The following is a 16911-nucleotide window of genomic DNA, read 5'->3' as shown; positions in this document are numbered from 1 at the left end:
ACGTACAAGTGGAGAGGGTGCCTTGGCTTTTGGGAGTCATGGGCGCCTCTTCCTAGCTATTGAGTCCCCAGGTCTGAGAGAGAAAATAATAAGAAAGTACATGTCAAACACAAGAGCTCAGCTATGCAATAAATGCTAGGTGCTCGCACACACACACACACACACAATGCCACCATCTATAAATAGGTTTAATTTTGTTGGTCAATTAAAAATGAAGAAAATGATCTTTTTAACAGGGTAAAAAGAAGGGGTGTGTGTGTGTGATGTCTGTGCACTAATGAACAGACACATATGCTACAGGGCACCTATGGAGAGAGGTCAGAGGACAACCTGCGGAGCCAGTCTTTTGCCTTCCGCCTGGTTTGCTGGTGACTTCAAGCACTAGGTTAACTGGCCCATAAGCTTCAGGCTTTCTCCTGTCACCACCTACCAACTCACCAGAGAAGCACTGGTTACTGTAGGTGTCACTGTACCTACTGCATGTGGGTTCTGAAGATTCTTCATGCTTGTACCGTCTCCCCAAAACAGGCTTCTAACAAAAGAAACGGGGCTGAGTAAGGCTGCATCAGGTCTACGATACAGTACTTGGCTAGCATCCACAAGGCCCTACATTCAATCCCCCACACGAGGGTCAAATAATAGACACCAAACAGGCAGCGGTGAAGAGCCAAATTTATAGGCAGATTACAGGGTAGCACTATAGCGGAGAAAACAATAAATTATAATACTGGTCCGGTGTGATGGCCCGGCAGGTAAAGGCACTGCCCCCCGAGTTTGACCCCCGTGGACTCACAGTGGAGAGAGAGAACGAACTCCTACAGGCTGTCCACTGACCTCCACTGATGCACTGGTGCACACATGGACTCCCCACACCCCCAACACACGCAATAAAGTCAAAGAGGGGAACGGAATTTACCACTGACAAGGACAGTGGAGGGCATCTGAAAAAAAAAAAGCATCAAAATCTTGCAAGTGCATATAGTAACATTCACAGGCAGGGACATGTACGTCCTTGTGGATCAGATAGCCAGTCTATGCTAGCCACAAAGACAAAAAGCGAAGAAGCATCCTACACTGGGCATACACCTGTAATCTCAGCATGTGGGTGACTGAGCAGAAGGAACAAGAGTTCAAGGATGGCTATGGCTCACAGAGTAAGATCCCATCCCAAAAAACAAACAAGCCGGGCAGTGGTGGCGCAGGCCTTTAATCCCAGCACTGTGGAGGCAGAGGCAGGCGGATCTCTGTGAGTTCGAGACCAGCGGCTAGTTCCAGGACAGGCTCCAAAGCTACAGAAAAACCCTGTCTCGAAAAACCAAAAAGAAAAACAAACAAACGAACGAACAAATCCTGAGGGCTGGAAAGATGGCTTGTGGGCTGGAGAGATGGCTCAGAGATTAGGGACACTAACAGCTCTTCCAGAGATCCCGAGTTCAATTCCCAGCAACCACATGGTGGCTCACAACCATCTATAATGAGATCTAGGGCCCTCTTCTGGTATGCAGGCATACATGCAGGCAGAACACTGTATACGTAATATATAAATAAATCTTTTTTAAAAGATAGCAAGATAGCTCAACAAATAAAAGTGCTTGCTGGCCTTCCAGTGGACCTGAGTTCAGTTTCCAGCACCCAGTTGAGGCAGCTCATGAGTACCTGGACCTCCAGCAGCTTCGCCCTCAGAGGATCCAATCCTTTCTTCTGGCCTCCATGGGCTCATGCTCACACTTGGAAGACACGCAGCTTCTTTCTCCAACAATCACTATGTGGCAGGGGTCTAGACACTCGCAGAACAGCAGAACACTAGAAACACTTCCGAGTGCCCCACCCAAGCTTGAACAGTGAAGCTATACTTTGTATTCTAAGAGAGTACAAGGAGAAGACCCACAAGTGAGTTGAGTCTCAGGCGAAAGAGTGGAGAGCTTGAATTTGTGGGTCCACAGTACTGCTCATCCACCCTATGACTCTTCACACAGGCACTATCAACATACAGACCAAAGTCCTCTGGACACGGGGCCAGACATCAACTACCTGGCCCAGAGGGCCTTTCTTAATACCAGACTTTCTCACCTACCATCACTTGGCCTGCGTGGCCAATGAGATCCAGAGAACACACACCCTGCACATGCTAAATCCTGCTCTCAACGCACAATGCAAGCACCCTTCCGCCTATAGTAACTCTAGGTTCAGAAGTGTCCCCACCCCTTACGACAGATGTACATTGCCCTAGAACTCTACCTCCCAAGAGCCGCAAAGGCTGCAACAATGTTTTCTCTTAGGGCATTGGTAACAGAAAAAGATGAGAAGTAACTCCTGTGTCCATCAATCAGAAAAGAATGAAACAATTGTTCAGCTTTCTAAACCTAAGCAGGAAGTAAGATCAAGGCCACTTTTCACACACAGACAAGATATTCTGGTATGGGTAAGGTATACCCAACCCACGTTCTCTGGACAGTGCATTTGCCTCTTAAATCCTAGGGGCACAACTATAAGTATGCAAAGCATCTGAAGGATATCAACAACCCTAGGACTGTGGTTAACCTCCGGGGGGGGGGGGGCCACTAGAATTAGAGGTGGTTGTCAAGGAAGCCTTTTGCCTGCTTGAAGTCTGCATTTTTCTTCCCCTATAGAGTATGTTCACATATTATTTATGCAATGAAACTCTCACTCATTTAATTTTTTTAAAGAAGAGATTGGGACCCCGTTCAATACGTTTTAATAACGTGTTTAGTTAAGAGTGATTTCCACTGGAATCTGGCTCCCGCCTGCCAGAAGGCTGCAAGCTCAGCAGTGCACAGACTGTGTGCGCTGCAAGCCAGCAGCTCGTTTTGCAACACGGATCTTATTTCAATCTCACAGGCGCAACTCAGTTAACTCTGTGGAAACTCTGCAGATGGTTAAATTTTATGTCAGTTGGGGTAGGGGTGGGGGAGTATGTCATGGGGACTTTGGTAATCCAAAGGGACCTCCTTGGAGCCACTCCAGTTCTAGCCCATACTGCAGGGCTCCAACTCAACAAGCTAAAACACACCCTAGGCACACAGGCATGCACACAGAACGCACGCATACAGCAATAAGACAGCTCCTGCCCCATCACGCTTCCACTGATTCTTCCAGCTGGGAAACAATCTAGATCCCTTGGGCTAATGAAGAGGAAGAACATAAACAACCCATAAGAAAAACACTACATACAGCATTATTACTGTGGCCACCTAGTTATACAGGAAACTGAATGATTAATTGATTGACTGTCTACAGAGGGATCCAAGCCAGGGCCTTAGGCATGCTAGAAAAACACACCCCAATGATTAACAGTCTCAGCCCCGGACAGTGTTATTAGACAGACAGACAGACAGACAGACACACACACACACACACACACCTATAACCTCCTCATCTTCAGATACCAGATGCCACTTACTGAGTCCTCAGAAACACACAAGAACTAAGTAAAACTAATCTATAGTAACATAAATCAAATTTATGGTACTTCCATTAGAATGAAGATTAAGGATTACCTTAAAATAGTCACACACACACACACTCACACATACACACAAAGTCTGGGGTAAAAGATGTTTTTGTCAAAACTGATTAAGAACACTAAGATCTGAAAATTTCATTTGTACTTAATTATACCCTAGGGGAAAAAAAAAATACAACTCATCCAGGGGTGGTGGTGCACACCTTTAATCCCACACGAGAAACAGAATTAAATGGATCTCTGTGAGTTTGAGGCTAGCCTGGTCTATATGGCAAGTTTCAGGACAGCTGGGGCTATGTGGAGAGACCCCATCTTTAAAAAAAAAAACTCAAACAGCTAAACCTCTGAACTGTTTTATAGGACACTAGAAACATCTGTTAAACTATGCATAGCATAGTGACAGTCACATAAAAATAGATGACGAGAGGCAGGCGGATCTCTGTGAGTTCGAGACCAGCCTGGCCTGCAAGAGCTAGTTCCAGGACAGGCTCCAAAACCACAGAGAAACCCTGTCTCGAAAAACCAAAAAAAAAAAAAAAAAACATAAAAATAGATGACGAGCTCGAGAGATGACTTAGTGGTTAGAAGCACTTACTGCTCTTGTAGAGGACTCAGGTTCCCAGCACCCACACAGTGGGTCAAAACTGTCCAATAATCCAGTACCAGGAGATCTGACGCCCTCTTCTGGCCTCCACAGGCACCAGACACACACATGGTGCACAGACATCCATTCACGCAAAACTCATACACATAAAAATAAATAAATCTTTAAAAAAAAAAAGAGGAGAGAAAGTTTTATTACTGTCTACATTTGGCCACTGACCGGCTGTCTTTAACCAAGATTTTTATGACTTCCCAGTACTCAGAGAACAAAATAAAACCAAGAACTGCTGACTCTTACCAGTTCGCTTTTTTAAGAAGAAGAAAAGTACATGGGTATGACTACCTCCATCTGTAATTCCAGCGCCTGAGAGGCTGAGAAGTGAGGGGCTCGAGGTCATTCTGGGGTACAAAATGAGATAACTCGGGCCAACTCCAACTATATACTTTGTCTCCAACAAAGGTAAAGACGGAGAGCTGGGAAGATAGGTCAAGGCCTGAGTTAAATCCCCAGAATTCACATTTTTTCATATTAAAAAAAAATTAAGCCAATCATTCTGTACTTATAAACAGACAGATCTCTGGCAAGTTCCAGGCCAATGAGACCCTGTTTCCAAAAGAAAGAAAAAAACAGACAGACAGACAGACAGACAGAAAGAAAGAAAGAAAGAAAGAAAGAAAGAAAGAAAGAAGCAAGCTGGGTGGTGGTGGCGCATGCCTTTAAACCCAGAACTTGGGTGGCAAAGGCAGGCGGATCTCTGTGAGTCGAGGCCAGCCTGGTCTACAAGAGCTAGTTCCAGGACAGGTTTGAAAACAACAGGCAGGCAGGCAGGCAGGCAGGCAGGCAGGCAGGCAGGAAGGAAGGAAGGAAGGAAGGAAGGAAGGAAGGAAGGAAGAAAAAAGGGCAATACCTAAGGAACACCACCTGAGGTTGTCCTATGGCCGGCTCATAAACACACACACACACACACACACACAAACTAGGACTAAGAATGTAGCCCTTATCTAGCCTGTATAAAGCCTTGGATTCCAACCCCAACATCACACACAAAAAAAGTCACATGTTAGTTTAACTTTTCTCCATACCCACAAATGTGGACCAAAGAATCAGTTTCCAGTAGCTAGGCAAGTACAGACACCACGTAAAGCACAAGCAACAGGGAAATAAGGGCAAGCTCCTCCATCCTTCCGCATGAGCACAGTCAGGTTCTGCAGTGCACACCTGTCAGTCCTCCCAGAGCTCAGAAGACGGACACAGGACGGACACAAGTTCAAAGCCATCAAAATCGTATACAAAGATCCCGTGTCAAAACAAAAAACAAAAGTACCAACTGCCAGTCCTTGGGTTGTTGTGTTCCCAAACTACCTTATCCATATGAACACACTTCTTGTCAAATAATGATCTTTCAAATGCCACAATAGGAGCATGAATTGCATGGAGACAGAAATCAGCTTGGGACAGTCCTGGAAGATAAGACCATCTGCTATAGTCCCTAAGGGGCTGCTGCAAGTTAGCCCAAGCAATACCAACAACGGCAAAAGTCGCCTCCAAAACATCTAGAGCTGGATGCTCTGGCTCATACCCATACTTCTAAGATTGAGGAGAGGAGGCAGCTGTGAGTGTGGGCCCAGCGTGCTATGTGAGAGATGGCTTCAAAAAAAAAATGGGGTCCCATTCCTTCAATCCCAGCACTAGGGAGGCAGAAGCAGGTGAATCTCTGTGAGTTCAAAACCAGTCTGGTCGCCAGGCGGTGGTGGCGCACGCCTGTAATCCCAGCACTTGGGAGGCAGAGGCAGGCAGATCTCTGTGAGTTCGAGGCCAGCCTGGTCTACAAAGGGAGTTCCACGACAGGCTCCAAAACTACAGAGAAACCCTGTCTCGAAAAACCAAAAAAAAAAAAACCAGTCTGGTCTATATAGTGAGCTCTATGCCAACCGAGGTTTCACAGTGAGATCTTGTCTCAAAAAAAAAAAAAAATCTAGAGGTTGAGGAGACAGTTCAGTGCATAAAGAACTTGTCTTGAGGGCAAGGGTTCAGACCCACATAAAATCTGGGCAAACACGCTGGTCACCTGTTATTCTAGCACGTGGGAAGTAGAGACAGGATCCATAGGGCAAACTCACTAGCTAGACTAGCCGGACAGTCAGTGAGCTCTGGGTCTTATATGAGAACCTGCCTCAGTAACTAGCTAAAGTGGACAACAGTTAAGACAGCACGCGATGGCCACTGCTGGCCTCTACACACAAGCTTATATACACATCCCATATACATGCGAACACACATATGCACACCACACTCAAAAAATAAACAACCATAACAAAATCAGCAGAGGGTGGAGCGCTCATTGTGATCGACCATCTCCCCCACTTTCCTTGCCTCTCTTGAGGACCAAACGCAATGTCAACAACCACAAACCAAGTCCGAACCCATCTCAAAATGCTAGAACGAGTCTGGGATGGGCCTTTATGTGAAGTCCCAGGTTCCATTCCCAGTAGTGAGAAAAACAAGAGGAGAAACTTTGATACCTACGTAGTGATATTGACTCAGGAAGGATACCCACTCCTCCATGTTATCCCTCAGCTGTGACACAGAATAACTGGAAATCGAAACAGACTCTAACGATCAGCCTGACTGCTCCCTGATTGACAGCTTGAATCCTACTTGAATGCACCCAACCACGGGAAGCTCACTACTGCACGGGTAGTCAGGCCCCCTGTTGAGCAGCCTACCCACTGGAAAACCTTCTACAGGCCAAACTGGCATCTGTTCACCCAGTCTTAGGGGTCAGCTCTGGAGGCAGAATCAGTGTGTGTTGTATTAATGTAAAGAGAGCACATCATACCCCTCATCTTCTACCCGCGGCTCTTTAGGAAACATCTGCGTTCATCTTATACATCAACCTTTGGGTAGAAGCATCTCTGATGCTGTTTTTTGTAAACTATTCCTAAACATTACTTTTTATAAGCTTGTCGTATTCCGTCATCACAAGGCTCATTCACAGTGGCACACGCCTGAAATCCCATCACTTAGGAGGCAGAGGCAGGAGGATTGTTATGAACTTGAGGCCATCGTGAACTACATAATGAGATCATTTATCACTGTATATAGTCTTCAAATCTCTGTGTAATCTGGGCATAAAACATCATCTGCATTTTGGATATGGTCTCAGCTATACCCTCAGAAGAGGAATTCCCAATCAGAATGCACGAACATCTCAATACATCACAGTTCAATATTGTTCTAATTTTCTAAGCAGTGTTATAACACATATGTATGACTGGTGGGTCACACATGTACACCAAGGCCTGTGTGTGAACAGACAGACCTGTGACGTCCGTTCTCTCCTTCCACCTCCCCGTGGGTCCACGGCCACACTTGCTAGGGTAGAGCAAGTGTCTTTCCCTCCAAGTCATCTTGCCAAGCCACAGTTCAAAATGTTTAAAGTCACTCTGGACATTTATTCTTTAGTGAATTCCTTTCTAAATCATCCTCCTTCTAGATGACTCTGAACCTTGGTTTAGTATGAAATACTCAGTCCCTGCCACTTCTGTGACTCTTAAGCTGGATAAACATCGATACCCCCCAACACTAGGAAAATGTTGAACCCATCAAGAGCAAAATCACAAAAATTTTACTTTCAGAGGTCCCTCGAGGTTGGCTTGGCGCCAATAATAAAGTTTTTGCATGTGATTGTCAAACTAAATTAATAACACCCCCCAGCCCACTACACTTTACCACCTATGGTTTAATATAAACAATTATCCCTTTTTAAAAAAGTGTTAAATACTTTACTAACAGAGTCTAAAAATCCAGAAAAGAAGTCCAGAGACGGTAATACTGGGTGATGAGGAAGAACGCAGAGGGGGAGGCAAGAGGACACACGGGACATGAAAGAGGAGAATAATCTTGGAGACCGAGGATGCTACAAAGGGAGGGTGGGACAGCAGGAGGTGGAGAAGGAGAGTCACAAAAACACACTTTGCTCAAAAATGGCATAATGGTATCTAATACATTATTTTCTGATTTAGGAAAAAATAAAAATAAATTTTAAAAATGTTTACTAAATATCTAGCCAGGTGGTGGTGGTGCATGCCTTTCATCTCAGAGAGGCGGAGGCAGGCAGATCTCTGTGAGTTCAAGGACAGCCTGGTCTACAAGAGTTCCAGGAGAATCTCCAAAGCTACAGAGAAACCTTGTCTCGAGAAACCAAAAAAAAAAAAATGTTTACTAAAGCCAAAATTTAGGATAGCTGCTACCACTCAGCCATCATATAAAACAGGACATGGATTTAATTTGATAGGATTCAGCTGACTTTGGGCTACCTCTGCATCCTACAGACACATTTTCTAAGCAGAATATAGTTAAACAAACTAAAGTAAAAAAGCCTTCCCCTTCCCCAAAGTCTATGTAGCTCAGGTTGGCCTTAAACTTACAATTCTACCTCACCTCTGAAGTGCTAGGATTATAGGTATGAACCACCAAGTCTAGCTTCTTACTTCTTTTTTATGTTATCAAAACAGTATCTTTTAAGCAATTGAATTTTGTACACTCATACAAAAATATTGGTCAGCGTTCCCACCTGTCGCTCATGTGGGACTACCTCTGAATCACGGGTGGCTATGGATTCTCCAGAGTAAACTAGAATATTCCAGACTACAAAAACTTGAACTTTCTCACTACTACTGGTCACCAAATCAGACTAGCATTTCTGGAGTCATTCCCGTTACCACCTAGACTTGAACCAGCTGTTCTGTAGTCTCCCTGAATCCTAGACTGTCCCAGGGTAAAGAAACCAGAGAGAGATGGCTTGGCCCTTCTTACTCCTCCCTTAGGACTGTTTCCCTGAGACTCAGCACCTGAGAAGCCACTGTCTGGCGGCACTGGCTAGTCATGACTCACAATCTCACCAGTTATCAGCAGCAGACATCATCCTTAGAGGATAGGAAAGCCTGGAGTCACCATCTCTGCAGGAAAGGCAAAAACCTACAGTGAAGATGCCAGAGAGCCTCTGGCATCCCTAGAAACAAGTCAGACCCTAATTTAACCAGCAGAAGCTTGTTTAAAAGAATGCCATTCTAACCAGGCGGTGGTGACACACACCTTTAATCTCAGCACTCGGGAGGAAGAGGCAGGTGGATCTCTACGAGTTCAAAGCCAGTCTGGTCTACAGAGCAAGTTCCAGGACAGCCAGGGTTACACAGAGAAACCCTGTCTCGAAAAACAAGAGACAGAGAAGAGAAAGAATATACTATTCTAAGACTGGAGAGATGGCTCAGTGAAGAACACTTGTTGCTCTTGCAGAGGACCCAGGCTTTAGATTCACAGTCCAACACTCCGCTAGGGGATCTGAGATCTTGTGGCCTACACATATGTTGCATACACACATACATACAGACAAAACACTCAACACTTAAAAAATAAATTGAGAAACAAAATTCTGATTACATAAAAATATTTTCAGGCTCCATCTTCCTTAGGAGCAGCCTCTGACTTGCATAACACAAGCTCACTACACACAAATATCCCAGATTTCATGTGACACTCTTACGAGACCCTTCCGGTGGCCAATCAGAGCCTACGACATAGACCCCTGGGTTCCAAAGCCCAATGTCCACGGGCCTCTGCAAAGATGCCATGACTGCTCCAGAGCACCAGGGAACATTGAGGCCACAACTGGGGACTCTAATATCTTTATTTTGTACTCAGCGGACAGCCATTCCTCAAATTGAGGAGGCAGCCAGGTTTGACTCCTCAAAGGCCCAAATTCGGAGGTTTTTCTGGACTGCTCCTAATTTCCTTTCTAAAAACTGTAGTGCTCGGGCATGGTAATGCATACCTTTAGTCCGAGCACTCCGGAGACAGAGGCAGGCCGATCTCTGAGTTGGAGTTGAGCCTGGTCTATAGGCTAGCCAGGACTATACAGTGAGAGCCTGTCTAAAAACCTAAATCCAAAAAAAAAAAAAAAAAAAAAAACAACCTTTGGAACTTTGATGTGCTCTAACCTGCCACACATGCATAGGCCCTATACTACACATGTCCCAAACCACCTTTCTAGTCCTCTTTCCCAAAAACCTTCTGTTCCCTCTCACACACAACCCCAGTGTACATTCCGAGCCCCAGCCCCCCACTCATGCAGCACTTAGATGCCCCAAACTTCCTCCTAGACTTGGTTATTCCCAAGAGTTCTTTCCAGTCCCATCGGCACACACCACTGTGCTGTCCTCCCTCCTCTGTCCTCTTCTCCAGTCCTTCCGGGTATTAATTTCTCATCTTGGCATTTAGCAGGCTGCCTTGTCCTTTCTCCAAGGTATATCTCAGCTCTCCAACTAGACCATAAACCCCCACCTCTTTGTTGGGCTGGCAGCTACCTTCGGCCCTGGGGGGTGCAGCGCTGCACGCAGGCAGCTTCGGCAGCAATGCTTGAGGAATGTGAGAGTCTCCCAGAGCATTTCAAACTGTGATTGGGTTATGATCCGTTAGAGAGCGGACGGATCAACTCGGTAGGAAACAGAGCGTTTTTTTAGTGAAAAGTAACAGAATAGACAATAAAAAAAAAAATCCAAGGTTGCACCTAGAAAAGAGACAAACTTCACACAATGAGATTCAGTTTTTACATAAATGATTAGGTATATAAAATCATGATATAGATAGATAGATAGATAGATAGATAGATAGATAGATAGATAGATAGATATGTTTCTTCCTTATTTTACAATGAGAGAGACACTTGCTGTTCACGGTTCTCTCCTTCCATCACGTAAATTCTGGGAATCAAGTCAGGTCACCAGGCTTCGTGGCAAGCATCCTTACCCACCAAGTGTCAGCATTCAACTTTTTTTGTTGTTATTTGGGTTTTTTGTTTTGTTTTGTTTCATTTTGTTTTTCAAGACAGGGTTCTTTTGTAGCTTTGGAGTCTGTCCTAGAACTCACAGAGATCCGCCTGCCTCTGCCTCCCGAGTGCTGGGATTAAAGGCGTGCGCCACCACTGACCGACTTCAACTTTATTTCTTAATATAGGTCAGTACGTAGGCCATTATACTCTATGATGAACCAAAGAACTCAACCCTCTGTTTGCTCTGCATGATCACTTTTTTTTGATACTCTGACAGTCACTATAAGGAAAAAGATATCTGTTAAAGATCAGGCCTGCCACAGCAGGAGGATTGCAGTGAGTTCAAAGGCTCCTGACTTACACAGAGTAAGAAGAATTGGAGAGAAGGATGAGGGGCGGAGAAAAGGCAAAAAGAGAGAGGAAGAGGAAGGGAGGAAGAAAAAGGAGGGGCCGGGGAAGGAAAAAAAGAACTTGATCCTTATGGCCTCTGTCCCTATCCCTCAAGGCCCTCTTCCCCTCAGTTCTCTGATCCTGAATCTCAGAGAAATAAGCAACTGAAATGACCATCTCAGCTCACTCCACGCCCTTTTGCAATCATCCTTCAAATTCAGATGTTGCAAGTTGAGGCTTGGGGAATTCATTCTGCAAATCACCCTGAGCTGCTCTTGCAAAAAGAAAGACCTTAGAGCTCAGAAAAGAAAAAAAAAAATGCCAGCTCCCTGCTACTCATCCTCGGCACCAGAATCCTGGGAAGGGGAACTGGATGAGACTGGGAAAAGCCAGGCTCTACAACAGGCCCCACATTCCTCTGTCTTCCTTTAGCTTGTCTTGCTGTCCATCCCTCCCCCTGCACAAACAGCGCAGGAGGGAGACTTACCTCAGTGTCTCTGTAAAGTGTAAAGTTCAGCAAATCAAAGCCTAATAACTGACTCCTTTAGCAAAGCCCACTCCACTTCCCTCCAACCTCTTAACTCCACCCTCATGGTTGTAAAAAAAAATGGCCCCATTTTCCTAGAAGCCCGCTCCCCAGCCTTGCTCCTCCACCTTCAGGGTCAAATCCAGGCAATGACAAGAGAAAGGAGGGCAAAACAGAAGCCTGAGGGTCAGACCCTCAGTCCCACGTAAATTCTCTGCTGCGCCTATGACCAAAACGGCTCCCTTGAGTTCCCCTCTACACTACCCTTCAGGGTTCTTCAGAGCCACAGTGGCAAGCTAGCACCTACATCCCTACATCCGGGATAACCTGGCAAACACAAGACTTCTCAAGAGCCCAAGTGCCAATTACTTCTCCACAAAACACACATTTCCGATTCAGATCACCAACGACGGCAACTCCAAGGCCCAACCAGCTTCCACCAGGAATGAGTTCCTACTTGTGTCTTCTCTCCACCCTGCCCCTGTCAACAGATTATTTCAACAGTAAAGTCTTCCAGTAAAACCAAGTCCAAACCCACAGCCCCCCAAAAGCGCGAAAGGCAACTTACTGGTTGGCCTTCTAACATCAGATTCAACAAAATCTTTACAAATAATCCTTGTAACATCACTCCCTGGCCTGATGTCTCCCTGGTACACCCAGGATAAAAGTCTAATTCCTTAGTCTGACTTTCTAGGACTTTCACAATCTCAGTCATTGTTCCTCTCTCTCTTTATCTTTCACTGTTCAGGAAACATTCAAGAGAGCCAAGGCCATCTCCTGGTCTCCGGAGAAACCCAGATTCATCCCTCCCGCCCCCCCACTTTGCCTCCCACCTCCACAGAGTCTCATCTTGCAAGGACATGGCACAGGTCTGCCAATCCCTTGTCCAGAGCTCCCTCCCTTGACCTCCAACAGCACCCACTTCTGCACCTGGCACTTTGACAACTAACTGTGCCCCATCTGGATTCTTATTTCACATGCTCAAGTCTTCCTGTGTCCTCCAAGAGATTATAAACCCTGCACGGAAATATTTATGTATCCTCTGCAGCCTTTCTTTCTGAGACAACCAAGCCACTGGGCATTCTTTGGCAAGTTTGCCAACCAGAGAACTCTTCCTTCTGACTTTTGAGTCTTGCCAGGGAATTGTCTACAGGTGGAAATTGTTTCAAAATGAGTGCCAAGCGCCCTTCCCCACCTTTAACTGCCATGCTTCCCGTGCCCCAGAGTTTACACTAACTTTGCAGTCATAGCACCTTAATTTAAACTTGAGCTCTTCAGTCTTACAGCTTCCTGAGACCTTCGACTTTTCACGTGCCTCTAAGCATCACCCAGCAAGCTTGGCAGTGAGAAAAGAACAGAGTAGGTTCTCAGAGGTACCTGCGGGTTAACCAATTTCCTTCTGTTTCACTCTTCCAAAGCAAGAAGAACCTCTGTTTACACAGCCCCTCAGGAGAGTGTCCCCAGGCTATAGTACCTGTTGATTGCTCACTCTGAAACCAACTGCCCCACTTTACACCCTTCTGGTAAGGGAGAGTCAAGAAAGCAGTGAAGGGCTGTAGATAGCCCCTGTGCCATGGCCTGGCATCATGGGAACCCATTGCCTGGTGGAAGTCCTCCAGAACCACAGGAAGCGGAGAGATGGAAAACAGGGCTCGCGCAGGATTGCTGGCAGGTGGGTCTCTTTAGACCTCCAAGTAGGCCCTAAAGTGAAGGCGCAGAGCCTTAACTCCCAGGCAGGAAAGGAACCCTGCCTCGGAATTGTCTGCCCATGACAAACTCCCTCTCTAGGTCCCCATGGGCCACTCCAGAGGCCCACAGTGCCACGGCCAAGGAGGGACCCGGGGTGAAGCCGGCAAGATTAGAGCCAAGGGGGCGGCGAAGGGGGCCCGCAAGAACGGGGTTGAGAGAGGGTGTGTCGCGAGGCCAGTGCTGCAGCACCGCGCTCTCTGGATTTGGAGAGGGCAGGGGCGCGAGGAGCGCCGGGCTGACGGCCCAGCCGGAAAGGGGGCAGGTTAACAGGTCAGTGTGGGCCCGCCAGGCCACTCCCGGTCACTGCTCAAAGTTGGAAGGGAGATCCAGCGGTAGAATCCGCGACATAAACAAGGCGACGCGCAAGAAAGCGAGTGGCCACCCCCACCCGGCCACCCCGCCACCGCCGCAGCAGCCCCGGTCCCGCCCGGGCCGCGCGAGCCTCCTGGGCCCCCCGACCGATGCCGTCCCCAATCCCGGGTTGCAGCCCCAGTGAGGTCCCGCGCGCAGCTCACCTCGGTCGGCCACTGGCCCGGACAGTTCGGCTCCCTGCAGCGGCCGCGGCCCTGCCCGCCACCGGCGCGGCCCCTGCACTGCGCCGCCTCCCGCCGCCGCCGCCTTCGCGCCCACCTGGCCGGCCTGCCCTCCCTCTCCGGGACACAGCGCTCACGTACGCGGCCGCGGCCACAACCCGGCCCGGATTCCCCCGCCCGGGAAGGGAGCGCACCAAGCCGCTCGCAGCCAGTCCGCCCGCAAGCCAGCCAGCTAGACGCGGGGACACACCCCCGGCCACGCGCGCGCACGACCCGCGCGCCCCCGGCCCTGGCCGCGAGCGCGCGCGCTCCACACACCCCGGCTGGCGGTACACAGTGGGCGCTCAATAAATGCTGGAGCGACTCCTCTCACATGCGCATTTGAACCTGACCGAGTTGTGACCCCCCCCAGCCCCCACCCCTAAATCGGAACGTTCAGCTCGGTCCGGAACCGAACTAGAGTATCTGCTTTCCCACCCCCCTTCTTTTTTTTCTTTTTTTTTTTTTTTTGGCTTTTTTTCCCCTCACTGAACTGCAAAGCCAGCCAAAGTTTCTGGCTGTTGTTTTTCCAGCGCGCCCCAGGGCGGGAAATGAAGCCAGAAGCTCTGGGCGCCAGGGACAGGAGTTTGACGAGGGCGACTGGGACCCGAGGCCGGGTAGCCGGGGGCGGCGCGCGAGGGCGGAAGCGCTTGAAAACCCAACCTTTCCATTTTGCTTTAGACCAAGAGTTTTCATCCCCGGTTTTATGACATTTATTCGTTTGTAGTTGTAACGCCAGGCGGTGTTTGCTGTTTCTAGAATTAAATGGGAGAAAGTTAACTATTAGCCTTCAACCCTTGTGTAAACAATACCGGTTGCTTTTTGGCACCGTTAGGCTCTGGCTTTGGGATAATTTGTAACAGGGAGAATCGAAGCTGTTCCATTGTGTAGTTCTGTGTTTTTCCTAGATAAGGCCAAGGACGGTGGAGAGGGGCGTGCGCGCGTGTGCACGAGTGTGTGAGCGCGCGTGTATATATAATATGTGTGTGTGTGTGTGTGTGTGTGTGTGTGTTTACAATCAAACTAATGAGTAAAAGAGTAATAGTCCCCTCCCTTCTCAAAAAAGAAAGTTTTAAAATATTTTGAAGTTGCTGTTCGCCTCCAGTTTGGAACTTGCTGCCTTTCTAGGAGGCAGTGGAGTGTTTGTTGCTAAAGTTTGGGGAGTCATGTGTGATCCTGTTTCAAGCGCTGAACTAGCACCGGCATCTTCAGCAGCTTCAACTCTGAACATCAGCTTCTTGATCTATAAGATAAAGCAAAGTAACTAGAGATAGTGCCTAAGTCACAGCAAAAAAAAGAAAGAAAAAGAAAGAAGTGTATCATGAGGACTGGCGAGACAGCTCAGTGGATAACAGTGCTTTTGGTCAAACCTCATGCCCAGGATGCACAAGGTGGCAGGAGAAACTCCTGCAAGTTATCCTTAGACCTGCACACACACAATAAATAATTAATTTTTTAAAAAATGGAACGTCCCCCTGCCTCCAACTGCTTGTTGAAATAATATCCAACTGGAATCAAAATTCCTATGGGACATGGTTCACATTTAGGGGCGATTTTGTCCCCAGGGACACTTAATAATATCTGGAGACATTTGTCATTAATGTTAGGTGAGGGCTGTTTCCTGCTAGCATCTAAGCTGCTGAAGGTCATGGATGCCACCAATACCCTGCTGGGTACAAACTAATTCTTAGTGACTAGTCTGAAATGCCCGTAATGCCTGCTCCAGGGTGATCCTGCTAGGGTGTGACTCACCCAAGACTGCTGCTCCCTTTAATCCTCAACCCCGGGAAAGAGTTCTGTTTCGAATTAAGAAGAACAAAGCATTGTAGGGATTCACATCAATGACTTGAATACACAAAGCCTTCCCTTAGTATGAAAATGTAGATTGCAATTGTATATTTTATTAGGAAAGGAACATACAGCCAGTCGATGCATGGTCTTCTGTTCTTGTTTCCCGTTGTCCTCTAACGCTTCTGGATAGTCAGTCACCCTCTCGTGCCTTTCTTGATCAACCTGAAGTTTGCAATATAGTCCCTGCCCCAAGGAACACTCGGCCTCCTTGGGAGACTGCTGTTCACTAACAATTGAGGAGCAATACAAAGAGAGAGAGAGAGAGAGAGAGAGAAGAAAAGAACTATAATTAAGTGTTAATTGCAGTCCAGGGACTAAGGTGTCTGAGTGGAAAGGGAAATGAACCTTCATAGTAAAACCCAGGGCTCCAGAAATGCTTGTTGAGCTAAATGAAAGTTTCACGCACAGAGTAGGACTCTAGCCAGATTAGGAGCTGCACCACAGGATCCAGACTGCTAGGCCTCCTAAGAGGATGAGAGTGGCCGGTGATGGTGGTGGCACACACCTTTAATCTCAGCATTCAGGAGGCAGACGCAGGCGGAACTCTGTGAGTTCGAGGCCAGCCTAGTCTACAAGGCTCCAAAAGCTACAGAGAAACCCTGTCTCGAAAATCAAAAAAAAAGAAGACAGAGTCTCTCTGTATAGCCCTGGCTGGCCTTGAACTCACAGAAATCCACCTGCCTCTGCATCCTCAGTGCTCGGATATATAAAGTATATATCACCATTACTGGCTATTTACTTACTCATTTAATTTGCAATACTGGAGATTGAACCCAGGGCTTTGTGCCTACTAGACAAGCATTCTAGCTCTTATCCAAATCCCCAGCCTGAATTTATTTTATTTTAGTTTTCTTTCTTTTTTATTTATTTAGTTATTTTTGTTTTTGTTGTTTTTGTTTTCCGAGA

At 47.1% G+C, this 16911-nt stretch overlaps 1 protein-coding gene across 2 annotated transcripts in view; it reads right to left on the bottom strand.

Moving 5' to 3' along the window:
- The window catches only part of Znf395 (zinc finger protein 395), a 40035-nt gene extending 25688 nt beyond the window's left edge, over window positions 1-14347 (bottom strand). The window contains exon 1 of one of the 2 annotated variants that reach the window (XM_075949343.1): window positions 14098-14347. The gene's annotated coding sequence lies outside the window, so the exon portion shown is untranslated. The remainder of the gene's footprint in view (window positions 1-14097) is intronic. The other variant, XM_075949341.1, reaches the window with a different exon arrangement.
- Window positions 14348-16911: the final 2564 nt, after the last annotated feature.

This window comes from Microtus pennsylvanicus, chromosome 15 (assembly GCF_037038515.1).
Source record: "Microtus pennsylvanicus isolate mMicPen1 chromosome 15, mMicPen1.hap1, whole genome shotgun sequence".
In the NCBI taxonomy this organism is placed as follows: domain Eukaryota; kingdom Metazoa; phylum Chordata; class Mammalia; order Rodentia; family Cricetidae; genus Microtus; species Microtus pennsylvanicus.
The sequence above is the reverse complement of the archived record's forward strand: the minus strand, read 5'-3'. Positions and strand labels throughout refer to the sequence as shown.